This window comes from Mercenaria mercenaria, chromosome 6, assembly GCF_021730395.1.
Source record: "Mercenaria mercenaria strain notata chromosome 6, MADL_Memer_1, whole genome shotgun sequence".
NCBI classification, from domain to species: domain Eukaryota; kingdom Metazoa; phylum Mollusca; class Bivalvia; order Venerida; family Veneridae; genus Mercenaria; species Mercenaria mercenaria.
This window is the reverse complement of record NC_069366.1, coordinates 16,503,641-16,525,423: the sequence shown is the minus strand read 5'-3', so window position 1 is coordinate 16,525,423 and position 21,783 is coordinate 16,503,641. Positions and strand designations below refer to the sequence as shown.

At 33.8% G+C, this 21,783-nt stretch overlaps 1 protein-coding gene across 2 annotated transcripts in view; it reads left to right on the top strand.

The window, feature by feature from the left end:
* Positions 1-3,253: 3,253 nt before the first annotated feature.
* Positions 3,254-21,783, top strand: part of LOC123549549 (uncharacterized) — a 30,596-nt gene continuing 12,066 nt past the window's right edge. The window contains exon 1 of one of the 2 annotated variants that reach the window (XM_045337724.2): positions 3,254-3,457. The gene's annotated coding sequence lies outside the window, so the exon portion shown is untranslated. Of the gene's footprint in view, positions 3,458-19,101; positions 19,260-21,783 lie in introns of those variants that run through there. The other variant, XM_045337722.2, reaches the window with a different exon arrangement.

Here is a 21,783-nt window from a genome sequence, read left to right as displayed (position 1 = left end):
CCGTCCGTCTTTCTGTCCGGAGCCATATCTAGGAAATGGTTTGGAATATTTAAACAAAATTTCATATACATGAAATGCGGCACGTCAAGTTTCAGTCAGATTTTCCAAGTAACACCAGAGTTATGGCTCTTAGTAGTTTCTAGTGTTAACTATATAGGGTACTATATATATTGCAATTTCTGCTTCATAACTTGTGACATATTTGACCTAGAACTGAATTAAGATCACCATAATGTGGCAGTGCACACCTAATTTCGTCAGGATCTCTTTAGTAACTTCAGAGTAGTTGCCCTTTAATTTTTTATAAATCCACATATTTGTACATAACAAACTAACCAATTAGTAGAATTTCTAGTGTTAACTATATAGGGTACTATATATATATTGCAATTTCTGCTTCATAACTTGTGACATATTTGACCTAGAACTGAATTTAGATCACCATAATGTGGCAGTGCACACCTTATTTCGTCAGGATCTCTTTAGTAACTTCAGAGTAATTGCCCTTTAATTGTTTAAAAATCCACATATTTGTACATAACAGACTAACCAATTAGTAGATTTTCATGAAACTTCTTTCATTTTTTTCCATGAACATTTATTATCAACATGTTAAGTTGTGTATCCACACCCGGACATCCCCACCGCCCTGTTCACACCCCTCCCCCCACTCCCACCGCGCCGATCATGCACTCCCCACTTTTTTTTTCTTCATTTCTTATTATCCATCAATATTTATTATCAACATGAGAAGTTTTGTAACCTCACCCGGTCAACCCGCCTCGACCCCCACTCCCCCACCCCTCCTCCGAAACTTTTTTATTCCTTTTTTTTCAAACCCTCCATGAATATTTATCAACATGTGAAGTTGTAACCCCCCCCCCCCCCCCACCCTACAATCTATTCTTTTTAAGTTCAAATGTAATGAAATTATTTGCTTCTGAGTAACATCCTTAACCTTTCGCCTGGTAAGGTACAAAACCTTAAAGTGAACAATAGAAACAACAAACAGGTAATAACATATTCTTTGCAAATTATTCTAAAGTATGAAATCAATACTATAAAGCCTTCACCGGAACAAGTCACTGTCATAATATCCTACATTTACAATTTTCCGAGAAGTTTGTCATCGATCAACAGTCGAATAATAGGGATTCTATAAGTAAGTATGTATAATAGGTGAAATAAATAAAATGGGACTTGGTAAGAGAAATGTAACCGTTTATTTTAGTTTGGCATTCACACTGCATCTCTCCTACAAATTGCATAGCATGCCACATGTTTGAAATATCTTTCTTATCGTTTTGCTTGTAACCAGTATTGCATAACATTCTATTGTGCTGGACAATAGGCCATGAAGACACTTTCTTGTTCTAAACATGAAACTGAATGAAAGCCGGAGAGCTAGCTTAAGGTATGATTCTAAAAGAATTTTAGCAGATTTTAAAAGAGTTCCTTTTGAATCACCATTGACGGTAAGTTAAATATGTATTCAATGAAGTACATGATGTAGCTGGAGATTCGACAAGTCGTCAAAAACAAACCTTTTCTAAAACTAGGTCTAAAAGCTCTAAACACAAAATTTGAATGTGTAGAAACAAAATAATTCAAATACTTGCTTTTTGTCATTTTCTGTTTTATATGTTTTGCTATTTGGGTATTTTCTTGATGGCAAATCGAATAACAGTCAAATGTTTTTCTTCATCTAAAATATTCTGCTCAATTCCCATCTTTTTTTTAAAAAAAACAACAACAAATCCATAGGGTTTAAAAAAGAATCTTTGTCCACGGAGGAAATAAATCTGAACATTTTCCATTACGTGTAACAGTACTGGAATCTTTCGATCGAAATTTCGACTTAAAAACCTATGATACTTCTGTATCTGCATTGAAATGAAACTTGGAAATGAATTCTATTAAATTCCTTTCAAAAGACTCTCGCCTCTATTTCAAATACACTTGCACGTTTCTTTATTGCATACAGAATTATTTTCGGAAATTACTTTCTCCTTTGTCGTTTTATTGCCGTGATAAAGCTTTATCGAGCTTAATCAAAGTGATTAAATTCTTTTCTTTGCTGTAATATGTTTGGCTGTTTACGCTTTGGGAATAGAATATTTACGTTTTAGAAGAAAAGCATAGTAGTGTATTGCAATTAGTTTGGTATAGTGTTTAATCAAGAACAAAGGTTCAAGGAAAAGACACTTCCAAAAACTCGGTCTCAACAAAACGAAACCTAAAAGAAAGGTGAATGTAAATAATTGACATTTACACAAAAATACATAGACACAATTAAACAATTAGACAATGTTCAAACAAATAAAAGAAAACAGTCTAGGGCACCACTAGTGATTCAATACTGCAAATTCACTTAAAATAGAAATTTCTTCTTCTGTATATACGCCTGAATGAAAGTGGAGATAATTTTACCGCCAATGACTGCGCCACCTGGTAGACTCTTTTTGAGCGCGGTAAAGGGAAGTAACTTGTTCGCATAACAAATAAAGCAAATTACTACAACAAATTTAGGTTTTCTACTACAGCGAATAAGCTGATGATAGTTATATCGGCTGGTTGTGGCCTTACTCATTTCCGACCACATGCCGACGTTGAATAGACGCCGGGGTTTTGACGTCGGATTAACGATGGATTATGGTCGCCGACGTCATGACCAAAATCCAACGTTTTACCGACGTCGTGTGTTGGCTGGGGCCTAGAAACATTAGTGATTCAAACATCAAAGGGGAGTTTAAACCAGTTAACTTGGCAACAGGAAACCACATTCACTTATCCTGCATATTGCAGATACTATCATTGTCATATCAGTCAACATAAATTATGTTACAGATCAAATGGAATATGATTTACAATCAATCTTCTAATGTAAACTGTTATATTAACAATATTATGGACATATTAAGTGCCAACATTCACTATTAATCAGCACCAAAACACAGTCCTCTTTGTTCATCAACAGCTAACAAAATATATATTGCCGATTAAAGGAATTGTTAACACATTATAGTGAGAAAACCAAATAGATGCGCGTTCTTAATATCCTCTCCGAGTAAAATGTTTCAAAGGAATTTACGTATTTTCTCTACAGAGGCTGTATTGAAATTCGATAGACTGAAAGACTCAATATTCCTAGTGGTATAACTGTTCAAATATATTTACTGACCAGCCTCAAACAGTATTTGTTTCTGTTTGCCGCCGTGGGACTATGTTCAATATGTTTCTGTAATGGTTAAACGTAGTGTAAATTTTGTTTCACTAACTGTTTTATGTTAATGTTTCATTTTAATGTACTATGATAGTGTTTAATGAGAGGGACTAATACCTATATTAACCTAGCTAATATTTAATCAAGCTGTTTTGGGGAAATTAACGGTATCAGTATACGGATAAAAGCGGAACTGTAGCCGCCAGTTTCACTTTATGTAGTATTTTTGCAAAGGTGAGTGTTTGTCTGTATTAGTGATGACTTTTCACATTTATGTTAAATTGAGACTGAGGAGATATAGACAGTTTGTTTTAATCTAAGTTATGATATACTCTCCAATAGAAATTCGTTAATATGCTTGTGTGAAAAGCTTCGAAGCTATTATCAATGTTTCTTATCTGAAAATGTTTCACTGAAACTCCCACAGAGCATGTTTAGATTAAGCGAAATGTGGACAATGGGTGTAGGGTTGACTTTTCCTTCTTTTTTAGCCCTGATCATCCTTTTGACGTTTGAAGAAGTACTATCCCTTATAAAAATCAAAAGGACAACACTTATCTGAACCATTGGGTTTGTGTGTGGCTTAGCACAACATCAGACGTAATCTAAACGTTATAGCTTTACTATCTAACATATGAACATCAAGAATGGCAGATTATCATGTTTCAATTCTCTTTTTAATCAAAAGAAATTCCTCAACCGCAGGTTTTTAATCTGGCATCCGTTCATACTTTAAATTATTATGATTATTTTCCTTTGGCAAAAATCTTGTTCTGTAAAAAATACAGATAAACGCTGTTATCAAATAACATCAGATACATAAAATACAAAATTGTTTGATGACAAAAGTGCATTATTTCATAATAAATGTTTCATTTTGTATAACGAGAACTCAATAAGTACCCAGTTCACTGATTCACTTGTGTATATTTTGTAGTAAGCGGGTTAAAATATAGACTGGGCGCTGAATCTGATGAAATAAAGTAATTTAAAAAAAAAAACAACATGCAACCCCCACACCCCCACTCACCTCGAACCTTCAATATATCATTTGGGGAAAAAACGATTAAAAACTTCAATTTATGATTAATTGATTATCACTGCGATTCATCATTAATTCGACTGCATTTCTACACTTCCCTATGCTATAATGATGATTGTAACTGACCTCATATTGATTTATGTAACAAAATAATCACACATTGGAATAGTATTTATGAACATTGTAATATAACATAAATATGATAATTTAGCTGGGTGGTTTAGTAACTGTAATATAGAATATTTATTTACAGTTTGTTTGATAACTTATTCCGAATTTGCAAAAACTGTCTTTCTTTTCTCTCTGAGAGGATTGTTCCTTAAAAACCTAACAAAATTGTATCAAATAGGTCATTCTTTTAAAACTGTACGATAGAAAAGTAAACAGTTTATGAACTTAAATTGATTTGACCTTATCACAACGGAAATCCTATTAAGCATATTCATGTATTAATAAATTTAATACTAGATTATAACACACTAGGAAGTATTATGATTTTGCTGATATCCATTTGAGGTGTAGAATTAAAGTAAATTGTATTTCTAAATATTGCATTAACATATTTTCTAAATATGATAAGAATACAAATCCAACAGAAAACGCACTTTTAACGTTTTATTTGTTTAAGGGACACAGTTGATAGCATATATAGGTTAAAATCCGAATATCAGCTATATGTATTTTGAACGTAACACTTTTCACTTCTCCAGTCTGTTTTGAAAATAACATTAAATTCATTGGCTTACTTTCTCTACCAATTACATGCAATAAATGTACGTTTGTAGCTATATAAAGCGCATGCTTATATGCTTTTCACAGTATGTGTTTATCGTTTATGATTTCTCTATTTGAATTTGGCATTTTCCGAATAGTTTTGCAAATCGTACATTCGTAAGAGAAAGCCTACATGAAAAATCGAAATGATATAGTATTGTATAAATACGTAATACAGGCACAATCAATAGCTTGCCTAATGTTCTTGAGGGTTTCTACATAATATTATTTTACTAATTAAAAGAGATTATGTGTAGATAAAAAGTTCCTAAAACAAATAGAATCACTTTGAAATTCCTTTCTACTGCAGTTTTGTGCTCAGGTGAGCTAAAAACACTTGTGAACCTTATACTAGTAAACTCCAATCAACTGAACTTTATCCTGTCATCAAGATTCTTTCTAGAGAGGGCCTTTCTTTTAAATTTCAAAACAACCGACAAACATTTGGATGCGGCATTTTAATGCGTCTGCACTACTCCTGTATATATCAAGGAATGTAATATCGGAAATTGTTTACACACCTTTCCAGTTTACGAGAATGTTACGCGGATTGTTTATTCGGCATGAAGAGTCTTGTAATATTTTCTGGTTCTTTGGGATCATGGAGTCCATTCAGTAGGTGAATAATAGGTGGGCCGATGGTATAGTGGTAACATGCTTGACTGTCAATCTAGAGGTCCGGGGTTCGAATCCCGGTCCAGACACTGGGAATTTCTGAGATACTCCTTAGTGTCTCCCACCTAACATAAAAGCCTGTAGGCTACTGGCTTCGCGTGTATCGGTGCTATACATCGGGCACGTTAAAGAACCAGACTGTCCATTCGCAAAGAGCTAGGCTAAGTTAGCCTGACAAGTCTGTATCTAAAAAGGATTCTGGGGGCTTCATCTCACTCTGACCCTCTGGTCAGATCGCTCTGTGTCTGTACTAGTAGAGGATGAATTCCGCGCCGTGTGGCTGCGTTTGCTATATGTAAAGCGCCTTTGAACGTGTTTATCATGAAAAGAGCGCTATATAAATCTGGTATTATAATAATTATGATAATAATAATATAACAGAGTTCCGCTTTAGGTGCCGGTGTAATAAGAGGTCCGATTCAGCCTGTGCTAGGGGGCGTGAGTTCATTACCTCTCATGAACAGACTCAATCAAACCGAATCTGCTATTTCTTCTTGCTTGCATTCTATGCTTCTAAAGGATCATTTTACAGATTTTATTTATTATGAACAATAACATGTACCTTGCAACCTGCATTAAGAGACCACCAAAGGAAGGGCAAAAAAGGTCTCTTAACACAAATGATATCTTAATATAACAAAAAAATCTTTATAGATATCCACATTTTCCGTAAAATCTTAAACACCAAACAGAGTTTTCTCTGAAGTCATTTAGATAAAACATTATAACAGGTCTTGTAATTCCAATATTCTTTGATTTGATATTAGTTTATATTTTTGAAAGTCGTTTTCTTTCAAATAATAGACAAGTATTAACTTGATGAACAAGTTCACTGAGTGTCTACTAAGAATGGTTTTATTACACATATAAGTCTAAATATTTCAATCACAACAGAAAACATAGTTTTCGAAAATGAATTCCATTACAAAGGATTAGCCTAATGCATTTCAACTACGGCAATAGTAAGCTATAATTGCTCTGTTATACACTACCCGTAATATATGTATTTTGATAATGAAACATTTCTTAGTTTGTTTTACTGAGCTAGGAAACTGGAAATAAAAAAAAGTTAAATTTGTAAACATCAAAGTGAGTAAGACTGGTGCATGTTATTTAAGATATTTGGGTTTTAGTATATTCCAGGGAAAAATAATTATACATTTCCTGTATAAGTTCATTGATACCATCTGAACAGCTATACCGTATCTAAGAATAAAATATTTTCACATTCCTTGTGACGTCAGAAGCATCTGATTTAGACATAATCTAACACAGGTTTTGTACTTTCACTATATCGTAATCACGAATTCAAGTCTGGATGAAAATAACCTTACAAATTTTGAAATTAGGCGGTCTTTTTCAGTCGCGTTTTACGTATTCTAGCCGTAACAAATCAAAGAGCAAAGCATTTTATGATGGAAAATCCCAGGTGCCTGAGGCTGGATTCGAACCCGGGGACTTTAAGCTTTTAATAGTGGAGGAAAACTCCAGGTGCAATTGAGCATTATTTAATAGACTGGGTAGAACCAGCAAATTTTCACAAACCAGCTGGATGACTTCCTCACATGAAAAAAAATCACATCCAAAGCGAGGTATACAACCCCGCAATCCGTAGATCTACGCTCTCTCTACTGAGCTAAGCAGGCGGGTCTGTCCAGTATAGATCGCTGAAGACAGATTTGTTAAGTCTCTTTGCGAACATATAAATAGTTCAAGTTAATCAAGCCCGTTGTATCGAGAATATTTGTCATAAACATCTTTGCTAAATCTTTAAGACCCGTAAAGTTTAGAGGAATGATTTTAAATTGGATGTTACATCTCACGAACAAGTTTAACACTATCAATAAGACAAATTGTAACGCCTAATTCAATATAGTATATATAGGTTCTTCCGACTTTTGTTGTAATTTATCATATGAGCCGTGCCATGGGAAAACCAACATAGTGGGTTTGCGACCAGCGTGGATCCAGACCAGCCTGCGCATCCGCGCAGTCTGGTCAGGATCCATGCTGTTCGCTATCAGTTTCTCCAATTCCAATAGGCTTTAAAAGCGAACAGCATGGAGCCTGACCAGACTGCGCGGATGCGCAGGCTGGTCTGGATCCATGCTGGTCGCAAACCCACTATGTTGGTTTTCCCATGGCACGGCTCATATATTATCAAACGCTGTCCTATTCCCATTCTTGATGCGTTTTCGGAAATGCATTTAGCTTTGATCACTACATTGCATTAAGCTTTACATTTGCTGTTTCAAGTTCATTAATTTCATTTATGCAGTTGTCCACGTCATCACCGAGCGAATCTGTGGTCGTGCTTTCTATAGTTTATTGTATTACATTTAAGTCATGTGAAATCAATAAGTGAATTACCGGCGGCAATAGATAAAAGGATGGGTATGGACATTGTTTGCAATTATGAAAAACTGAGCATTTAATACAATCAATATCTTTCTATAAATGGATACACATGCTCGTATGTACCGATAAAAACTGTTAAAAATGTACATAGTTGAATATTTTGTCGTCTGTGATAGACAAAACAGGTTGTTTGACTTGACGCCACTTGTTCACTAAATATCAGCTACATTGAATGTAGAGATGGTACCTACCCAAATAAATCAAAGGGGGACAACTCTGAATTGACCAATAAACTGAAGCCAACATTAAACATTGGTCAAAAGTGAAAGAAAAATCAGATAGGTCCTTTTTCAAACAACTTATCAAGCAGACAAAATTGACCTACAAATGTCCCTTTGTATTCAATATACAATATGCACGCTTTTCTCATGGCTTACACTGAAAGTTATTTTGTAAGTTGTAGTAAGGCCCTGATAGAAAGTGTAGTAATGCTGATTATGCATGAAGATGATATAGAATAATGTATAAATTCGTTTGAAGTAAATTAACGACATTAAGTAACGTTATTAAGTTTTGATCTTTTAGCCACAGTTATTTATTTATTGTTCTCAAAGGTGATACATTGGTTTACACAACATTTATATATCAAAATGTAAAATGTATACCGGGTATATCCAACAGTGAGAAATAACAAAAAAAGTTAAAATGGTAACACAAAAATTCATTGTCATCAAACATAATTACAATGTTTTATTTTATGTTTTTCGGTGGTTTATCGAAATATAACGGTGAATTATATACTGATAAACTCACTGGCCACTCAGTGAAAATTATCAAATTTGATACCCGGATTTACGTCAAAAAGTTTACCGAGCGAACTGAAAGCCGGAAACAATATGACGATGACGTCGTTAAAATGACGTCATCTTTGCGATGCTTCCTGATAAAGTTTCCCGCAAATTTCGACATTTTATTGAAATAAACACAACAAAAGTAGAGTTTAAGACATAAAATAAACAGAAAAATTGTTGGTAGCGATGTAATATCACGGTAATTTCACTCGTGAACACCAAAAGTTTTTATTTTCACTCGTGGCTGCGCCACTCGTGAAAATATCACTTTTGGTGCCCACTCGGTGATATTATAACGTGATATTACACCGAAACCAACAATTATCCTCTATTTAAAGTAGTGGTTGTAATTACTACTAGTTGATAGGTAATAGGTAATGTAACGTATTTTAAGCAATTCTCAATTTAAACATTCTCTGGAGGGAACTAGCACGATCATTTGCTTTCCTTGAAAAACGAATAAATGCTGAAAAAGCATATGGAGATTACTCTATTTGATGATTTTCGTTACAGGTCAACTACCCTAAAAAAGCTATAATGTGTTTTATTTATTGTTGAAAACAAAGTAATCGGATAACTTCAGATATCAACATTAATTTACAACTTAAACTGTTTACACAACTTCAAAAAAAAAGGTTTTTGTTGGGGCCTCTCATTTACAAATATATCAACAATTATCGCCTGAATTGAGTGCATTCATGAGTGGAAAATATTGATGGTAAAATGGTGTAGGGGGTTTGTTTACAATATAAAATCTTTAATAACTTCTTTAAGGTACATTTTTGGTATGGTTTTGGTAAGCTTATAATAAAGAGCATGTCATTCTCTTTCACTCAGATTATTTTCAATTGTTTTAGACTCTTGGCTAGTCTTGGAATTTGACTTTATTAAAAGACAAAAGGAAGTTCAGTATAGGCTCTTTCAAAATGTTGAAAGTAGAGTAAACTTACATTATACTCTATTGAATTTATTTAGCTGTGGGAACTTTTGAAATATAGACTATAATTATGGAAGTCCTAAAATCTTTAAAAAACGGTCAATACAAGAGTTGTCTATTTTGCTTCAGATATTTTGAGAAAGTCGTTTTTCAGATATCAAATATTTCTATTTTTGACATGGAGAAGAGGAAAACCATTAATATATTCAGAAAATTGGTGCACTTGGCTATCATTTCACTCTGAAAAAAACCTGTAAAGATGAATTTGAATTTTTTAGGTACCATCTCTATACATTGTGCTCATCTTGGTTCAAGCGCTGCTCCGCGGCTATTCAAATTCTATTGTGTGTATGTAACCCATGATTACAATAGGTAACAGTTAACGCCCACGCGCCAAACTTTATTTCATAGTTAATAGTCAGGATTTTCATGTTTTTTCAGTGACAAATTAAGGTTAAAAGGTAGGACTTGAGCATGTCTTTAAATGGTTTATTACAACAGTCGCCTTTCGTTCGTTGTCGTTCGTACATCAACAATTTTGGCTACAAAAATATGTGTCCATGAGATCTTGGTAAAGATTACTTTAGTTACAATAGAATTAGACTATGCCCCTTGAAATAGTTGAAATGTTCGATAAACAGCCACCACATCTTTGACAAAATATAATGGCAGGCAATACTTGTTCTAACACCTCTAGAGTTATATCCATAGAATCAATCATCACAAAACGTAACAACAGTAAATCGCAAGAAGATGACAATTGTTAGAATTGTTTCAATACCACTATATTTAGCCATATATATTAGAAACATCATTTCTTAAGCGGTCGTTATAAAACACGCGACCCGAAATATGTATGGCCATAAAATTACAGGTAATAAAAACAGTTCTGTTATAGCCCTTGAGTAAAGTCTTATATACTTGGCAGTGGCTACGTTTGTCAATCTTTCATCACAAAAACACTAAATAGATAACGGTCAAGCGTGCTAGATAACTTCAAGCATACTAGAGGTCAGAATCGCATGTTGTTTTTGGCATCTTAACTGTTTTAGAGATTCCATTTTGAGCATATTCTAGGAAATATTTTTATAGCCGCATGATCACGGATAAGTTGGATAATGATGGAGATTCCTGAAGTAACACTAGTATTTTGAATTAGTAGATGTACATGTAGTACTGCTATGGGGTTGCGGTGTCTGAGGAATTTCTCCTTGAAATTTGTTAACATCTAGACTTGTGTTTACTCATAAGGTCAGTAATAATCGAATATGTTTAGATTCATTATATAAACATGTACCACACCTGTTACTGATAATTACAGTTTCCCAGTAGCTAATGCAAATGTTTACATAGGCACCTAATATCAGCTGCACATACATACCAGATGATTTCATTTACATAAGACACTTTGGCTTAAAATAATCATATATATTTATATGTCTGTCCGGAGCATAATCAGCCATACATTTGTCTATATTTCCACCACATCAAAAAACGAAAGAGAACATGATTCTAAAAAAGGGTTATTTTCAATTACATATAAAATTTAAATATAATAATCAGAAAATATGAACGTTTTAAACACTTTTAGTGATTGCTAATAAGATAAATAATCTGCATTCAACACTGCGCTCCTTATCTAGTATGACATTGAGTAATTAATTGTCATTCTTTCGTTCAATGTGCAATCATTCGGTTTATGGAAAAATGTGTTTTTGCCGACAAAGTATTGAACTAAACGTCCACTGTTGATATAAATGATAAATGAAAGATCAATATGGACAGTCAGCTGTGATTCATTGAACATAAAGCATAGGCACACCAAAGCTTATTTAATGAAAAGTATTTGAAAAATAAATAATTACCATGGAAACCATATATAAAGGAAACCCTTGGAAGTATAGAACGCAACCAATTCAACTGATAGCAAAGTCAGTTTGACAGTCTATTCATTAGCGAAAATGAAATGTCAAACCTCCACACGCTAAAACATTTGAGTATATTGTGATGTTCGTACGCTGTCTTGCAACAATATACGTTAGTAGCTTATTTTGTTATTAAACTTTGATTGTTTTGCTTACTTTACTTGTTTTCATACTTAATCTTATCATATATTATGACGCTGGAAGTGTCTATTGAAATATTCCAACATAACGCAATTCCGTTCAATCACCGATAAATACCGGTAGTATATTTACAATCACAGTAGCTGCTTGGCGAGATAAACGTGTTCGTGTTCCGTACAGCGTTTATAAACAATTCCTTTAATATTATGTCATTTTAATAGAGCAATACACTGAGCGGTGTAAGACTCTGTATCTCTTCCGTTTCTTTTTAATTTATTTTCTCTATTGTATCAATGATGAAATCAAGTTCCGTCGATTCTTTGAGTATCCTGTTATTATACTAAAGTACAGTGAGTGATCTAAGCTTTATATTTATTCACCTTTATATAAATGATGACATTTGAATGTCTTTGTAATACGAAAGAAGCGCAATAGCACTGTTAAGCTGAGCAAATTGTGAACGTAATTTAGCAAAGCAAGTATTAGAATAATATTATTACTCACTTCGCAATCAACTTACCGAAGTAATAACGACATACGGCTAAATTTATAATGGAGAGATAAAAGAGAAAAGCCATTAACCAGAGTCTGACGCCCTTTACCAAAGAAAAATTGTAGCGTAAATTTTTATTTAACACTTTTTAAGTCTATCAAAGTTTTGGATTTGAGTTTGTAAAAAAACCTGGCTGTTCAGTACTGATATTGACGAGTGAATGATGTTAAGTAACAAAGAAAAATGTAGAAGGACTTCACATGCTTAATGCTTGTATGACACCTTCCTCTAATCGATCCATTATATGAGGCAAGTAAATTCGACTTTTTTTTTTTTTGGTTATTACTCAATGATCAGATTGTTCTGATATTTACAATATAATATTTATCAAGTAAATATTATGCGAGAAAGCCGGCAAATGTGCGTGTGTTTCTAACCCGTTATGTACCCGTACCGTCGATAATTATGGTAGATGATTCTCTAAACATCCTCCCCTATTATAAGAGATTAAACTGTGTCGATATGACAAACAACGCAACAGCAACACTGCAATACAGAACATAAAAATTGTTTTTTTTACACGTAAAGATTAGTAACTGACTCATCGAACCTTAACATTATGAATAACTTTAAGACTGATTTCTTTGCATTACATTTCTCGATTGTGGAAGTCACCATGGGAATATGTTTCTTTTTTGATGTTGAGCGGCCATCTTTCTATCTCTGAAAAAAAAACGCGACCAGGGGTCGAATCCACGGCCTCTCAGCCTTAAGGCGGACACTAGGAAACAGGATAACCAACAGTCCACACTTTCGGTATGCTACATGCCCTGAAATATTGTTAGAATTTTACATTTTGGTTTTGCCTCTAATCTGAGTTTAGTTTCATAGTAAAGAAAATTATACCATTACTAGCTTAAACAGGTTTCTTTCTCTTTTTTTGTATTTGTTTGAACATTCATTTGTTCTATTGATTGCCATAATTACGTTTGCTGCCATTCAAGCTTCATATGGCTAGGTTATTTCTGTCTAACAGGCGTTCACCACAGCACCTTGAGTAGATATAGGTCATTGAACGGTTAACTAGTATTTAACGCACTAGAATGTTATTTTTGCTGTTAATGATATACTGAAATGATATTGTAGGAATTCGAAACTTACGCTTGATATATTGCTCATTGTTTTGAAAAAGAATGAAATTTACTTAAAGGAACATAAGTAATGTAATCATCAAAATATATGATAAATCGTGACGTGTATCAATTTCTCTACCCAACGCCTTAAAAATATTGCCTCTCTTCTGTTTTAACATCCCATCCAGAAATTCTCTAATTCCCCATCTCACAACTCTTCAATGTCTTCTCATTCTTGACAATTCGTACAGCAATTGTATACATCAGTGCCCAATAAACCATTACATAGAAAAAATACAGTTAACAATGTGAACCGCACGATCTTCTAGAGAATCATTTAATTGAATTATTCCAGATTGAATTTCAATGTCCTCATGATTTAACTACAGAAGATTCTTTGGTTTCCATCCATGATCTCTTTCAAATGACGATCTAGGTCACAATAGCCTAAATAGTTTTCCCTATATATTCTATATAAAAGTGACCTTTTTCAAAGAGCTACCAAACATAGCTAGACCCATTTCAGAGAACAAATCCTTACCTCATTGTAAAGAGTTATGATAAAACTGATATAAAATGAAGAGAAAAGTAGGGGTCATGTATCTTCTAAGAGAGATTTCTCTGATCACATTTACTTACTGTAAACTGACATCAAAATCACAATGCTGTGACCTGGAAGTACTACTCATACTAAAATCGAGCTTGACTTCACCAAATACAACCTGCTCTTCCATTTTTCCTACCAAAATGTCAACAATACATCCACAATGAAATTTAAACAAAAACTAGCCTCAATTTAGACCTCTGTTGCCATGCCAAGTGAAAAATTAGTGTTCAAATACCTGGCAGCCATTACGCGACTAGACCAGATGGCTCCCACGCTGGTTCCTTAAGTTTAGTTAGGCCTTCTAGGACCAACCTTACAGTTGGTCTGCATAATATAAATCATTGCCAGCAACCGGGTAACTTATGCACAGATCAATCTGGAGAAATGTCTAGAACAACTTTTGCAATGAATGCTATTCGCTTCATTAAGGATATAAATGTCCACTTAAATATGCACAAATCAATCCGACGAAGTGTCTAAAATAAGTTATGCAGTGAGTGTTGTGCGCTTGATTAAGGATATAAATGGCCACTTACTACTTTAAATACTCCATTTATGCCAGGAAAAAGTAATTATAACAGCAGTCTTCCATAATAAATTCTTAAGAACCATATATTTTGATGAAAATGAAAGGTGTGACCATCATAATAATTTCAGCTGAAAGAAAATTCAGTAAAATAATGTAAATATAGCAACCGTTGCGTACCGTATTAAAGTGATTTATTTAAGAAATAATTTATAGCAAAAAAGTGTTTTATCACTATTTATGCACGATGGGCGGTTATAAGTCGGGCGTAATATTTCACGAGGGAACAGCCCGAGTGGAATTATTTGTACGACGTATTACCGCCCGAGTGTATAAATAGTGTTAAAACACGGTTTTGCTATAAATTATTTCGATTCTAATATGCCCTTAATCTAAAACAGACAACAAAATATAGTAGCGCTCTTTTTTGTCGCAACAAAAACATTGACGCCATCGCACGTTAACGTGACGTCATTCTAGCGTAAGAGTGTTTTAACAGAGAAAAGCATATTAAAGAATATTTGATTTTACCGCCTTAGTCCATTATTTAGAGATAGTACCTAAGTTTTTCAAATCACAGGATTGAAGTTAAAAAGCTTTGAAATGAAGACAAATGTCCATATATTTCTCAAAAACAGAAATATAGACACTATTTTAACCAGAAGTGCGGAATTATGAGCATTTAATATTTTCATGTTAACGAAAATTTTGTGATCAAGGAAATGTAACTCTTCTTGAACATGGAGAGCATAAACATCAAAGGGACATAATATAGTCAATATTTTCTAATTGGGTGCATTTGATTTAACATTCAACTTTGATCTGTTTTGCTAAATACTGATCCATGATGCTGTGTGCTAAAAAATTAGAACATCTGGAACAGTCAATTAACAGCAAATCTATGCTTTAGCAGAATCTAAATAGTTAAGCTCTAACTGGGACTCGAACCCAGGACCTCTCACACCTAAGGCAGACACTCTACCACTTCCCTATAACAGCAGTAGCTAAAAGCTATGCAGTTTAATTGCTGGATTACATTGCGTGAACTGGAACAATAATCGGTGAACTCCGGATTATTGGCGTATTCGCTTTGTTACCTAACGGCAATTTTTGTGTAAAGAAAAAATATAATCTAATGCTGCCAACGTCATAATCGGTCGAATCTGCCCAAATTTCTCTGACGTGTTGTTCAGAGTATGAACTTACTGACTGGTAGTACCAGTGAAATATTACTTACACTGAATCTTTTATATTTGCCCTTTTTGCAGCTGTCGAACGGCAAAGACGGTGAGTTTTGTCCAAATATAAGTAATTATTTTACCAGTTTTGAGAGGATTTCAATTGATGGGAAATTACAGTTACAAACTAAATACCTTTCTGCAACACATGGAGTCATTAGCATTCACTGTCAATCAGTATTATGACTAAGATCGACTGTCATTCATTCATTTCAAAGTTTCTTAGACAGAGTCCGTTGTTTACATTTTTATCGTAACCGGTGCACTTGTAAAAATCACTTTAGTTTGAAAAATCAAAGTATGCGAAGAGCAATGGTACGGTCTCTACATTATTTATTCGGCTGACATTATATAAATAATTTTCTTTGTTTTATGCTTCTGACATTATATTTGCGAAACAACTTGTAAAATTCCTTTGGACTTCATTTTATCTGCACGTGATGCATCCAGAAACTCCAATAAACAGAAATCAATTATATTATATATTATATTATATTATATTATATATTATATTATATTATATTATATTATATCATTATATTATTGCTTCAGTGTTTTTTAATATAAGTAAAATGCTGTTATTCCTGTCGGTTTGACAAAACTTGATACGGTTTCTGGCAAATTTTTAATCTGTAGTCATCATCATGTATTTTGTCGTCTTTATGATTAAATAGATGCGAAGAATTTATCCTATTCGTTTATGTACCCTACACACTTTATGGGGTTTATGGGAGGTGTTGCACGTTTCATTACCTCGCAAGAACAGAATATGACACAATATGTCTGTTATTACTTTGCTGGGTTGCATTCTGTGCTTCCAATGGATCTTCGTTTATATTTTTCCTGATTAGATCTCAACGGTTTGTGGTACATCAATTACGAATCTTAAGTCACAGTTAGTGTTATCATGATCAAATATTTTTAACAAAAGTCTATGACATAAAATAACTTTCTCGGTATAGAATAAAAGCTATAAATTAGAGTAGTCATTAATTTAGCACATTTGCTGATGTTAGCTCACCTGAGCACAAAGTGCTCAAGGTGAGCTTTTGTGATCGCCCTGTGTCCGTCGTCTGTCGTCGTCCGTCCGTCTGTCCGTCGTCCGTCCGTAGTCGTCGTCAACAATTTGACAACACTCTAGAGGTCACAATTTTGGCCCAATCTTAATGAAACTTAGTCAGAATGTTACCCTCAATAAAATCTTGGACGAGCTCGATATTGGGTCATCTGGGGTCAAAAACTAGGTCACCAAGTCAAATCAAAGGAAAAGCTTGTTAACACTCTAGAGGTCACAATTTTGTCCCAATCTTCATGAAACTTGGTCGGAATGTTACCCTCGATAAAATCTTGGACGAGTTCGATATTGGGTCATCCGGGGTCAAAAACTAGATCACCAGGTCAAATCAAAAGAAAAGCTTGTTAACACTCTAGAGGTCACAATTTTGGCCCAATCTTAATGAAACTTGGTCAGAATGTTACACTCAATAAAATCTTAGACATGTTTGATATTGGGTCACCTAGGGTCAAAAACTAGGCCACCAGGTTAAATCAAAGGAAAAGCTTGTTAACACTGTAGAGGCCACATTTATGACTGTATCTTCGTGAAATTTAGTCAGAATGTTAATCTTGATAATCTCAAGATTCAGTTCGAATCTGGGTTATGTAGGGTCAAAAACTAGGTCACCAGGTCAAATCAAAGAAAAAGCTACTTAACACTCTTGAGGCCATATTTATGACCGTATCTTAATGAAACTTGGTCAGAATGTTAATCATATGATATATAGGTCAAGTTCAAATCTTGGTCCGATGGGGTCAAAAACTAGGGCACTAGGTCAAATCAAAGGAAAAGCTTGTTAACACTCTAGAGGCCACATTTATGACTGTATCTTCATGAAACTTTGTCAGAATGTTAATCTTGATGATCTTTAGGTCAAGTTTGAATCTGGGTCTTATGGGGTCAAAAACTAGGCCACCGGGTCAAATCAAAGGAATAGCTTGTTAACACTCTAGAGATGACAATTTTGGCCCAATCTTAATGAAACTTGGTCAGAATGTTACCTTAAATAAAATCTTGGACGAATTCGATATTGGGTCATCTGGGGTTAAAAACTAGGTCACCAGGTCAAATCAAAGGAAAAGCTTGTTAACACTGTAGAGACCACATTTATGACTGTAACTTCATGAAACTTGGTCAGAATTTTAATCTTGGTGATCTCAAGGTCCAGTTTGAATCTAGGTCATGTAGGGTCAAAAACTAGGTCACCAGGTCAAATCAAAGAAAAAGCTAGTTAACACTCTAGAGGCCACATTTATGACCATATCTTAATGAAATTTGGTCAGAATGTTAATTTTGCTGATTCCTAGGTCAGGTGAGCGATACAGGGCCATGATTAAATCTCACTTTGCCTGCTGAATATCCGGACCTCTGGCAGTAGTTTTCATTATTCACTAGAAAGCCATTTGAAACGTACTTTATTACATGACAGCAGAGACGATTTTTTTTTAAAGTTTTAAGTTTTGACTTGAGCCAAACAAAATGTATTGTTGAACTGTAGACTGGTCAATAGCACAGACTATGGGCCGATTATTCATACAAGGAACCATGAAATAAAATAAATTATCTCACCGCATAATCAGGCATATATTAAGGTTTGTTATTGTATTCCGCATGAATTTGCCTGTAACTAAGTGGGGTATAATTCAAATGGATGAACACCACCCTAAAAGTACCACCAATCTGAAAATAGCAGTCCTGATTACCTACTGACTCCTACTGAATTACATCTGAAAAAAAATCTGGGTCTGTAAAAGTTTTTATTATACCTGTATGCATTATTTCGTAACTTTTCATCTTGTTTAAAGTTGTCTTTGTCATCAAACCTAAATAACTGATCTTTATCAAACAATAATCACACGTTATAACATACCATGGCTGACAGCTATTCTGATATGATACTTCCGACCTCTGTTGATTTCACCGGAAATAACAGTTTTTCGTTAATATTTATAAGATCCGTTACCGTAAAACTCGCTAAACCTCGTTAATACTTATGAGTTATGACTAGGATGCAGTAGACTTAGTATAATAATTACGTATGTTATCAACGCATTTAAATGAATAAAGTGTTCAACAACAATCATGCTCTTACCAATATGTTGTTTCAAATACTTTTTTCGTAACCCAATATGAGCCTACTCGGAAATATAGTTGAGTGCATCAGTATCGCTGTTATTAATGTCCGGTTACTATTCGTGAATAACATACTTCCTTTTATCAAGTATGTAATATATCAATTTAAAACTAAATCAATTTGTGAATGAAAGCAATTGATCAAGGTTAGTTATTTTGTCATTGATTTATCACTCTTATTTCTTAGAACCAATATAGCGGGAATAGTTGCAGTCTGGTGGTTAATGAATATTATTTAACATGTTTGTGTTTATTCAATAGGGTGTTGTGGCTGAGGTTCCTTCTTTGAAAATGTAACTACACTAATGTTTACATGAGACTGACTCTATATGTATGTGTATGAAATATAGTCCAAAGACTTACTTTTAGATAGAACATTGATTTTCGTGTGAAATCTTAACGTGGTCTTTGTGTTGATGTTGTTGTCAGAATATTTTGCATTTGTTTGTGTGTATTGTACTTTTTTACGGAGCTATTAAGATCGCATTGTTTGCTTAAAGTACTTTTTTTGTATTTCTTCCACATTGGATGCGACGGTCAGCAAAACGGTTACTTAAAAATATATTATATCCAAATTTCCTTTTTCAAATGAACAACTACTTCATAGTATGTAAACATACAATTAATAACTAACTTTTCCCTGACAAATGCAGATACCGCTAGGGGCGCTCTTTATAACAATGAAAGACTGGAATTATGCAAAAAATATCCGTCTTTTCCGGAAATACAGTCTTCTATATTTACTAAAATGCGTTAATTTTTGATATTTATACGACGTGTTTATGTGTATAAACATTACCATGTGTGAGTTTTTAGATAGTAATATCTGTTTAAACTTAGTTTTAGTGAAACTGTTAAAACTAGTAAATTTATTGTGACTATCTAATTGTGTTTTAAAAGCCTTTATGACTTATTTTCTAGACTCATTTTACAGGTCATGGAATCAAAACAGAAAACAAGTTACTGTTTTATTTATATACGTGAACACGTGTTTGTTTGTTTGTTTGTTATTTCAAGTTCGTATTTTAATTATCAGTAGTGTTAATTCAACACAAGATCGGTCTACTTCTTTCTTTTAATTAGAGCTATTTCCTTTCCCTGTCCAATCGCATGTGACTGAGCTGTTCGTTGCTGTCAGTAAGGTTCGTTTTTATGGATTTCTTGAATAATTGCAATCTTCAGTACGACTGGAATGGCAGGAAATGTGTCCATAACCTAGTAAAGTGTTCTTTCAATTAAAGGAAGTGTCACTGAAGTAATTGTTTTAATTGAACTAATTTTCCTTCATTAGGATTATTGCTCAATAACGGCATTAAGTAAGGCGAGAAACTGTTGGAAAAGTAATTTACCCGCAACTTAAAGCTCTTATCTAATTGAATCGTTCTGTGGCGTTTCTTTAACTTTGATTAAAGAAATTCGATGGCATATGTACGCAGTGAGCATACACTGCACGCGTCATTTATGTGACATTACTGCATTATACAATTCATGTTAATATATTAAATGAAAAAAATGTGTAAATGTAAAAAAAAGGAAATTCAAAATAGAAAGATTATTTCCACAATAGTTGCTTGATCTGTGACGTCAGATTAGACTCGATTGGTTCCCATGAGGCATGCACTACTATTATAAAGACACTTTTGTAAGATAATTCTACTTTGACCTGGCCTTGAATATTAATGAAGTGAATACGGTAGAAGCAATATACGGGAACATGTTTCCACTAAAACGGGTTTGGTTTCTGTCAGTTGGCTTTCAGTTGTAAAATTTGAGATACTACGTATTAGGTATATGATATTATAAGGATTCAAAGCGTACAAAAGGCACTAATATATTATCATAGGAAGGCGTCTGGTTTAGAAAAGCTGAAGAATGGTAACCCAAACCGTTTTTAAAATATTCTAAATGTAACAACCTAGGACGTTGACGAATTGTTGTGAATATGTTTTTCCAATCATACAAATGCTGATGTTGATAGATAGAAATATTTCGAGAACTGAGTAAAATTAGATCAACTGGTAACGGTGTGCTTTAAAACTTTAAGTTTATGACTAACGGATAATCTATCTTTAAACGAAATAGCAATACAGTTATGATAGATTACTTCAAAAAGCTCTGTGAAATATAGATAGTATAAGTGTCTTCAGGATCTATTTTCCTTCTGACATCTTTCTATCTAAAATTCACTTTAGAAGTGTGACATTTGTACTAAATATCTTTAAAAATCGCCCTGCCTTTGTGTCCTTATTTTTAATTTGCCTATGTGTCCTTATTTTTAATTTAATCAGTCGATTTCACTGGAAAAAAATAGTGCCTATTTGCCACTTCAAGACTAGTTCATTGGTAATCCTGGCGGTAGGTATTTGGTAAAAGATGCCTATATGTGTGCCATACTGACAGTGTTGAAAACCGCTAAGTGAAATACGACAAATGTGTCATTTTCATGTAACTGGCATGTACTTTCTCTTTTGTGAAAGAAAGTCGTGATAATTTTAACCTACCTAAATGTTTTTGTTGCTGTTGTTGTTGTTATAGGGTTCATAAGCAGAGAATCGTCTCGTTTCGTCAATTTATACGTATCCAATTATATTTAACCTATATTTGATCTGATATAGTACGAGTTAACCAATGATACTTGGGGTTTGGACCAGCTACGGCCGTGCCCTGGTC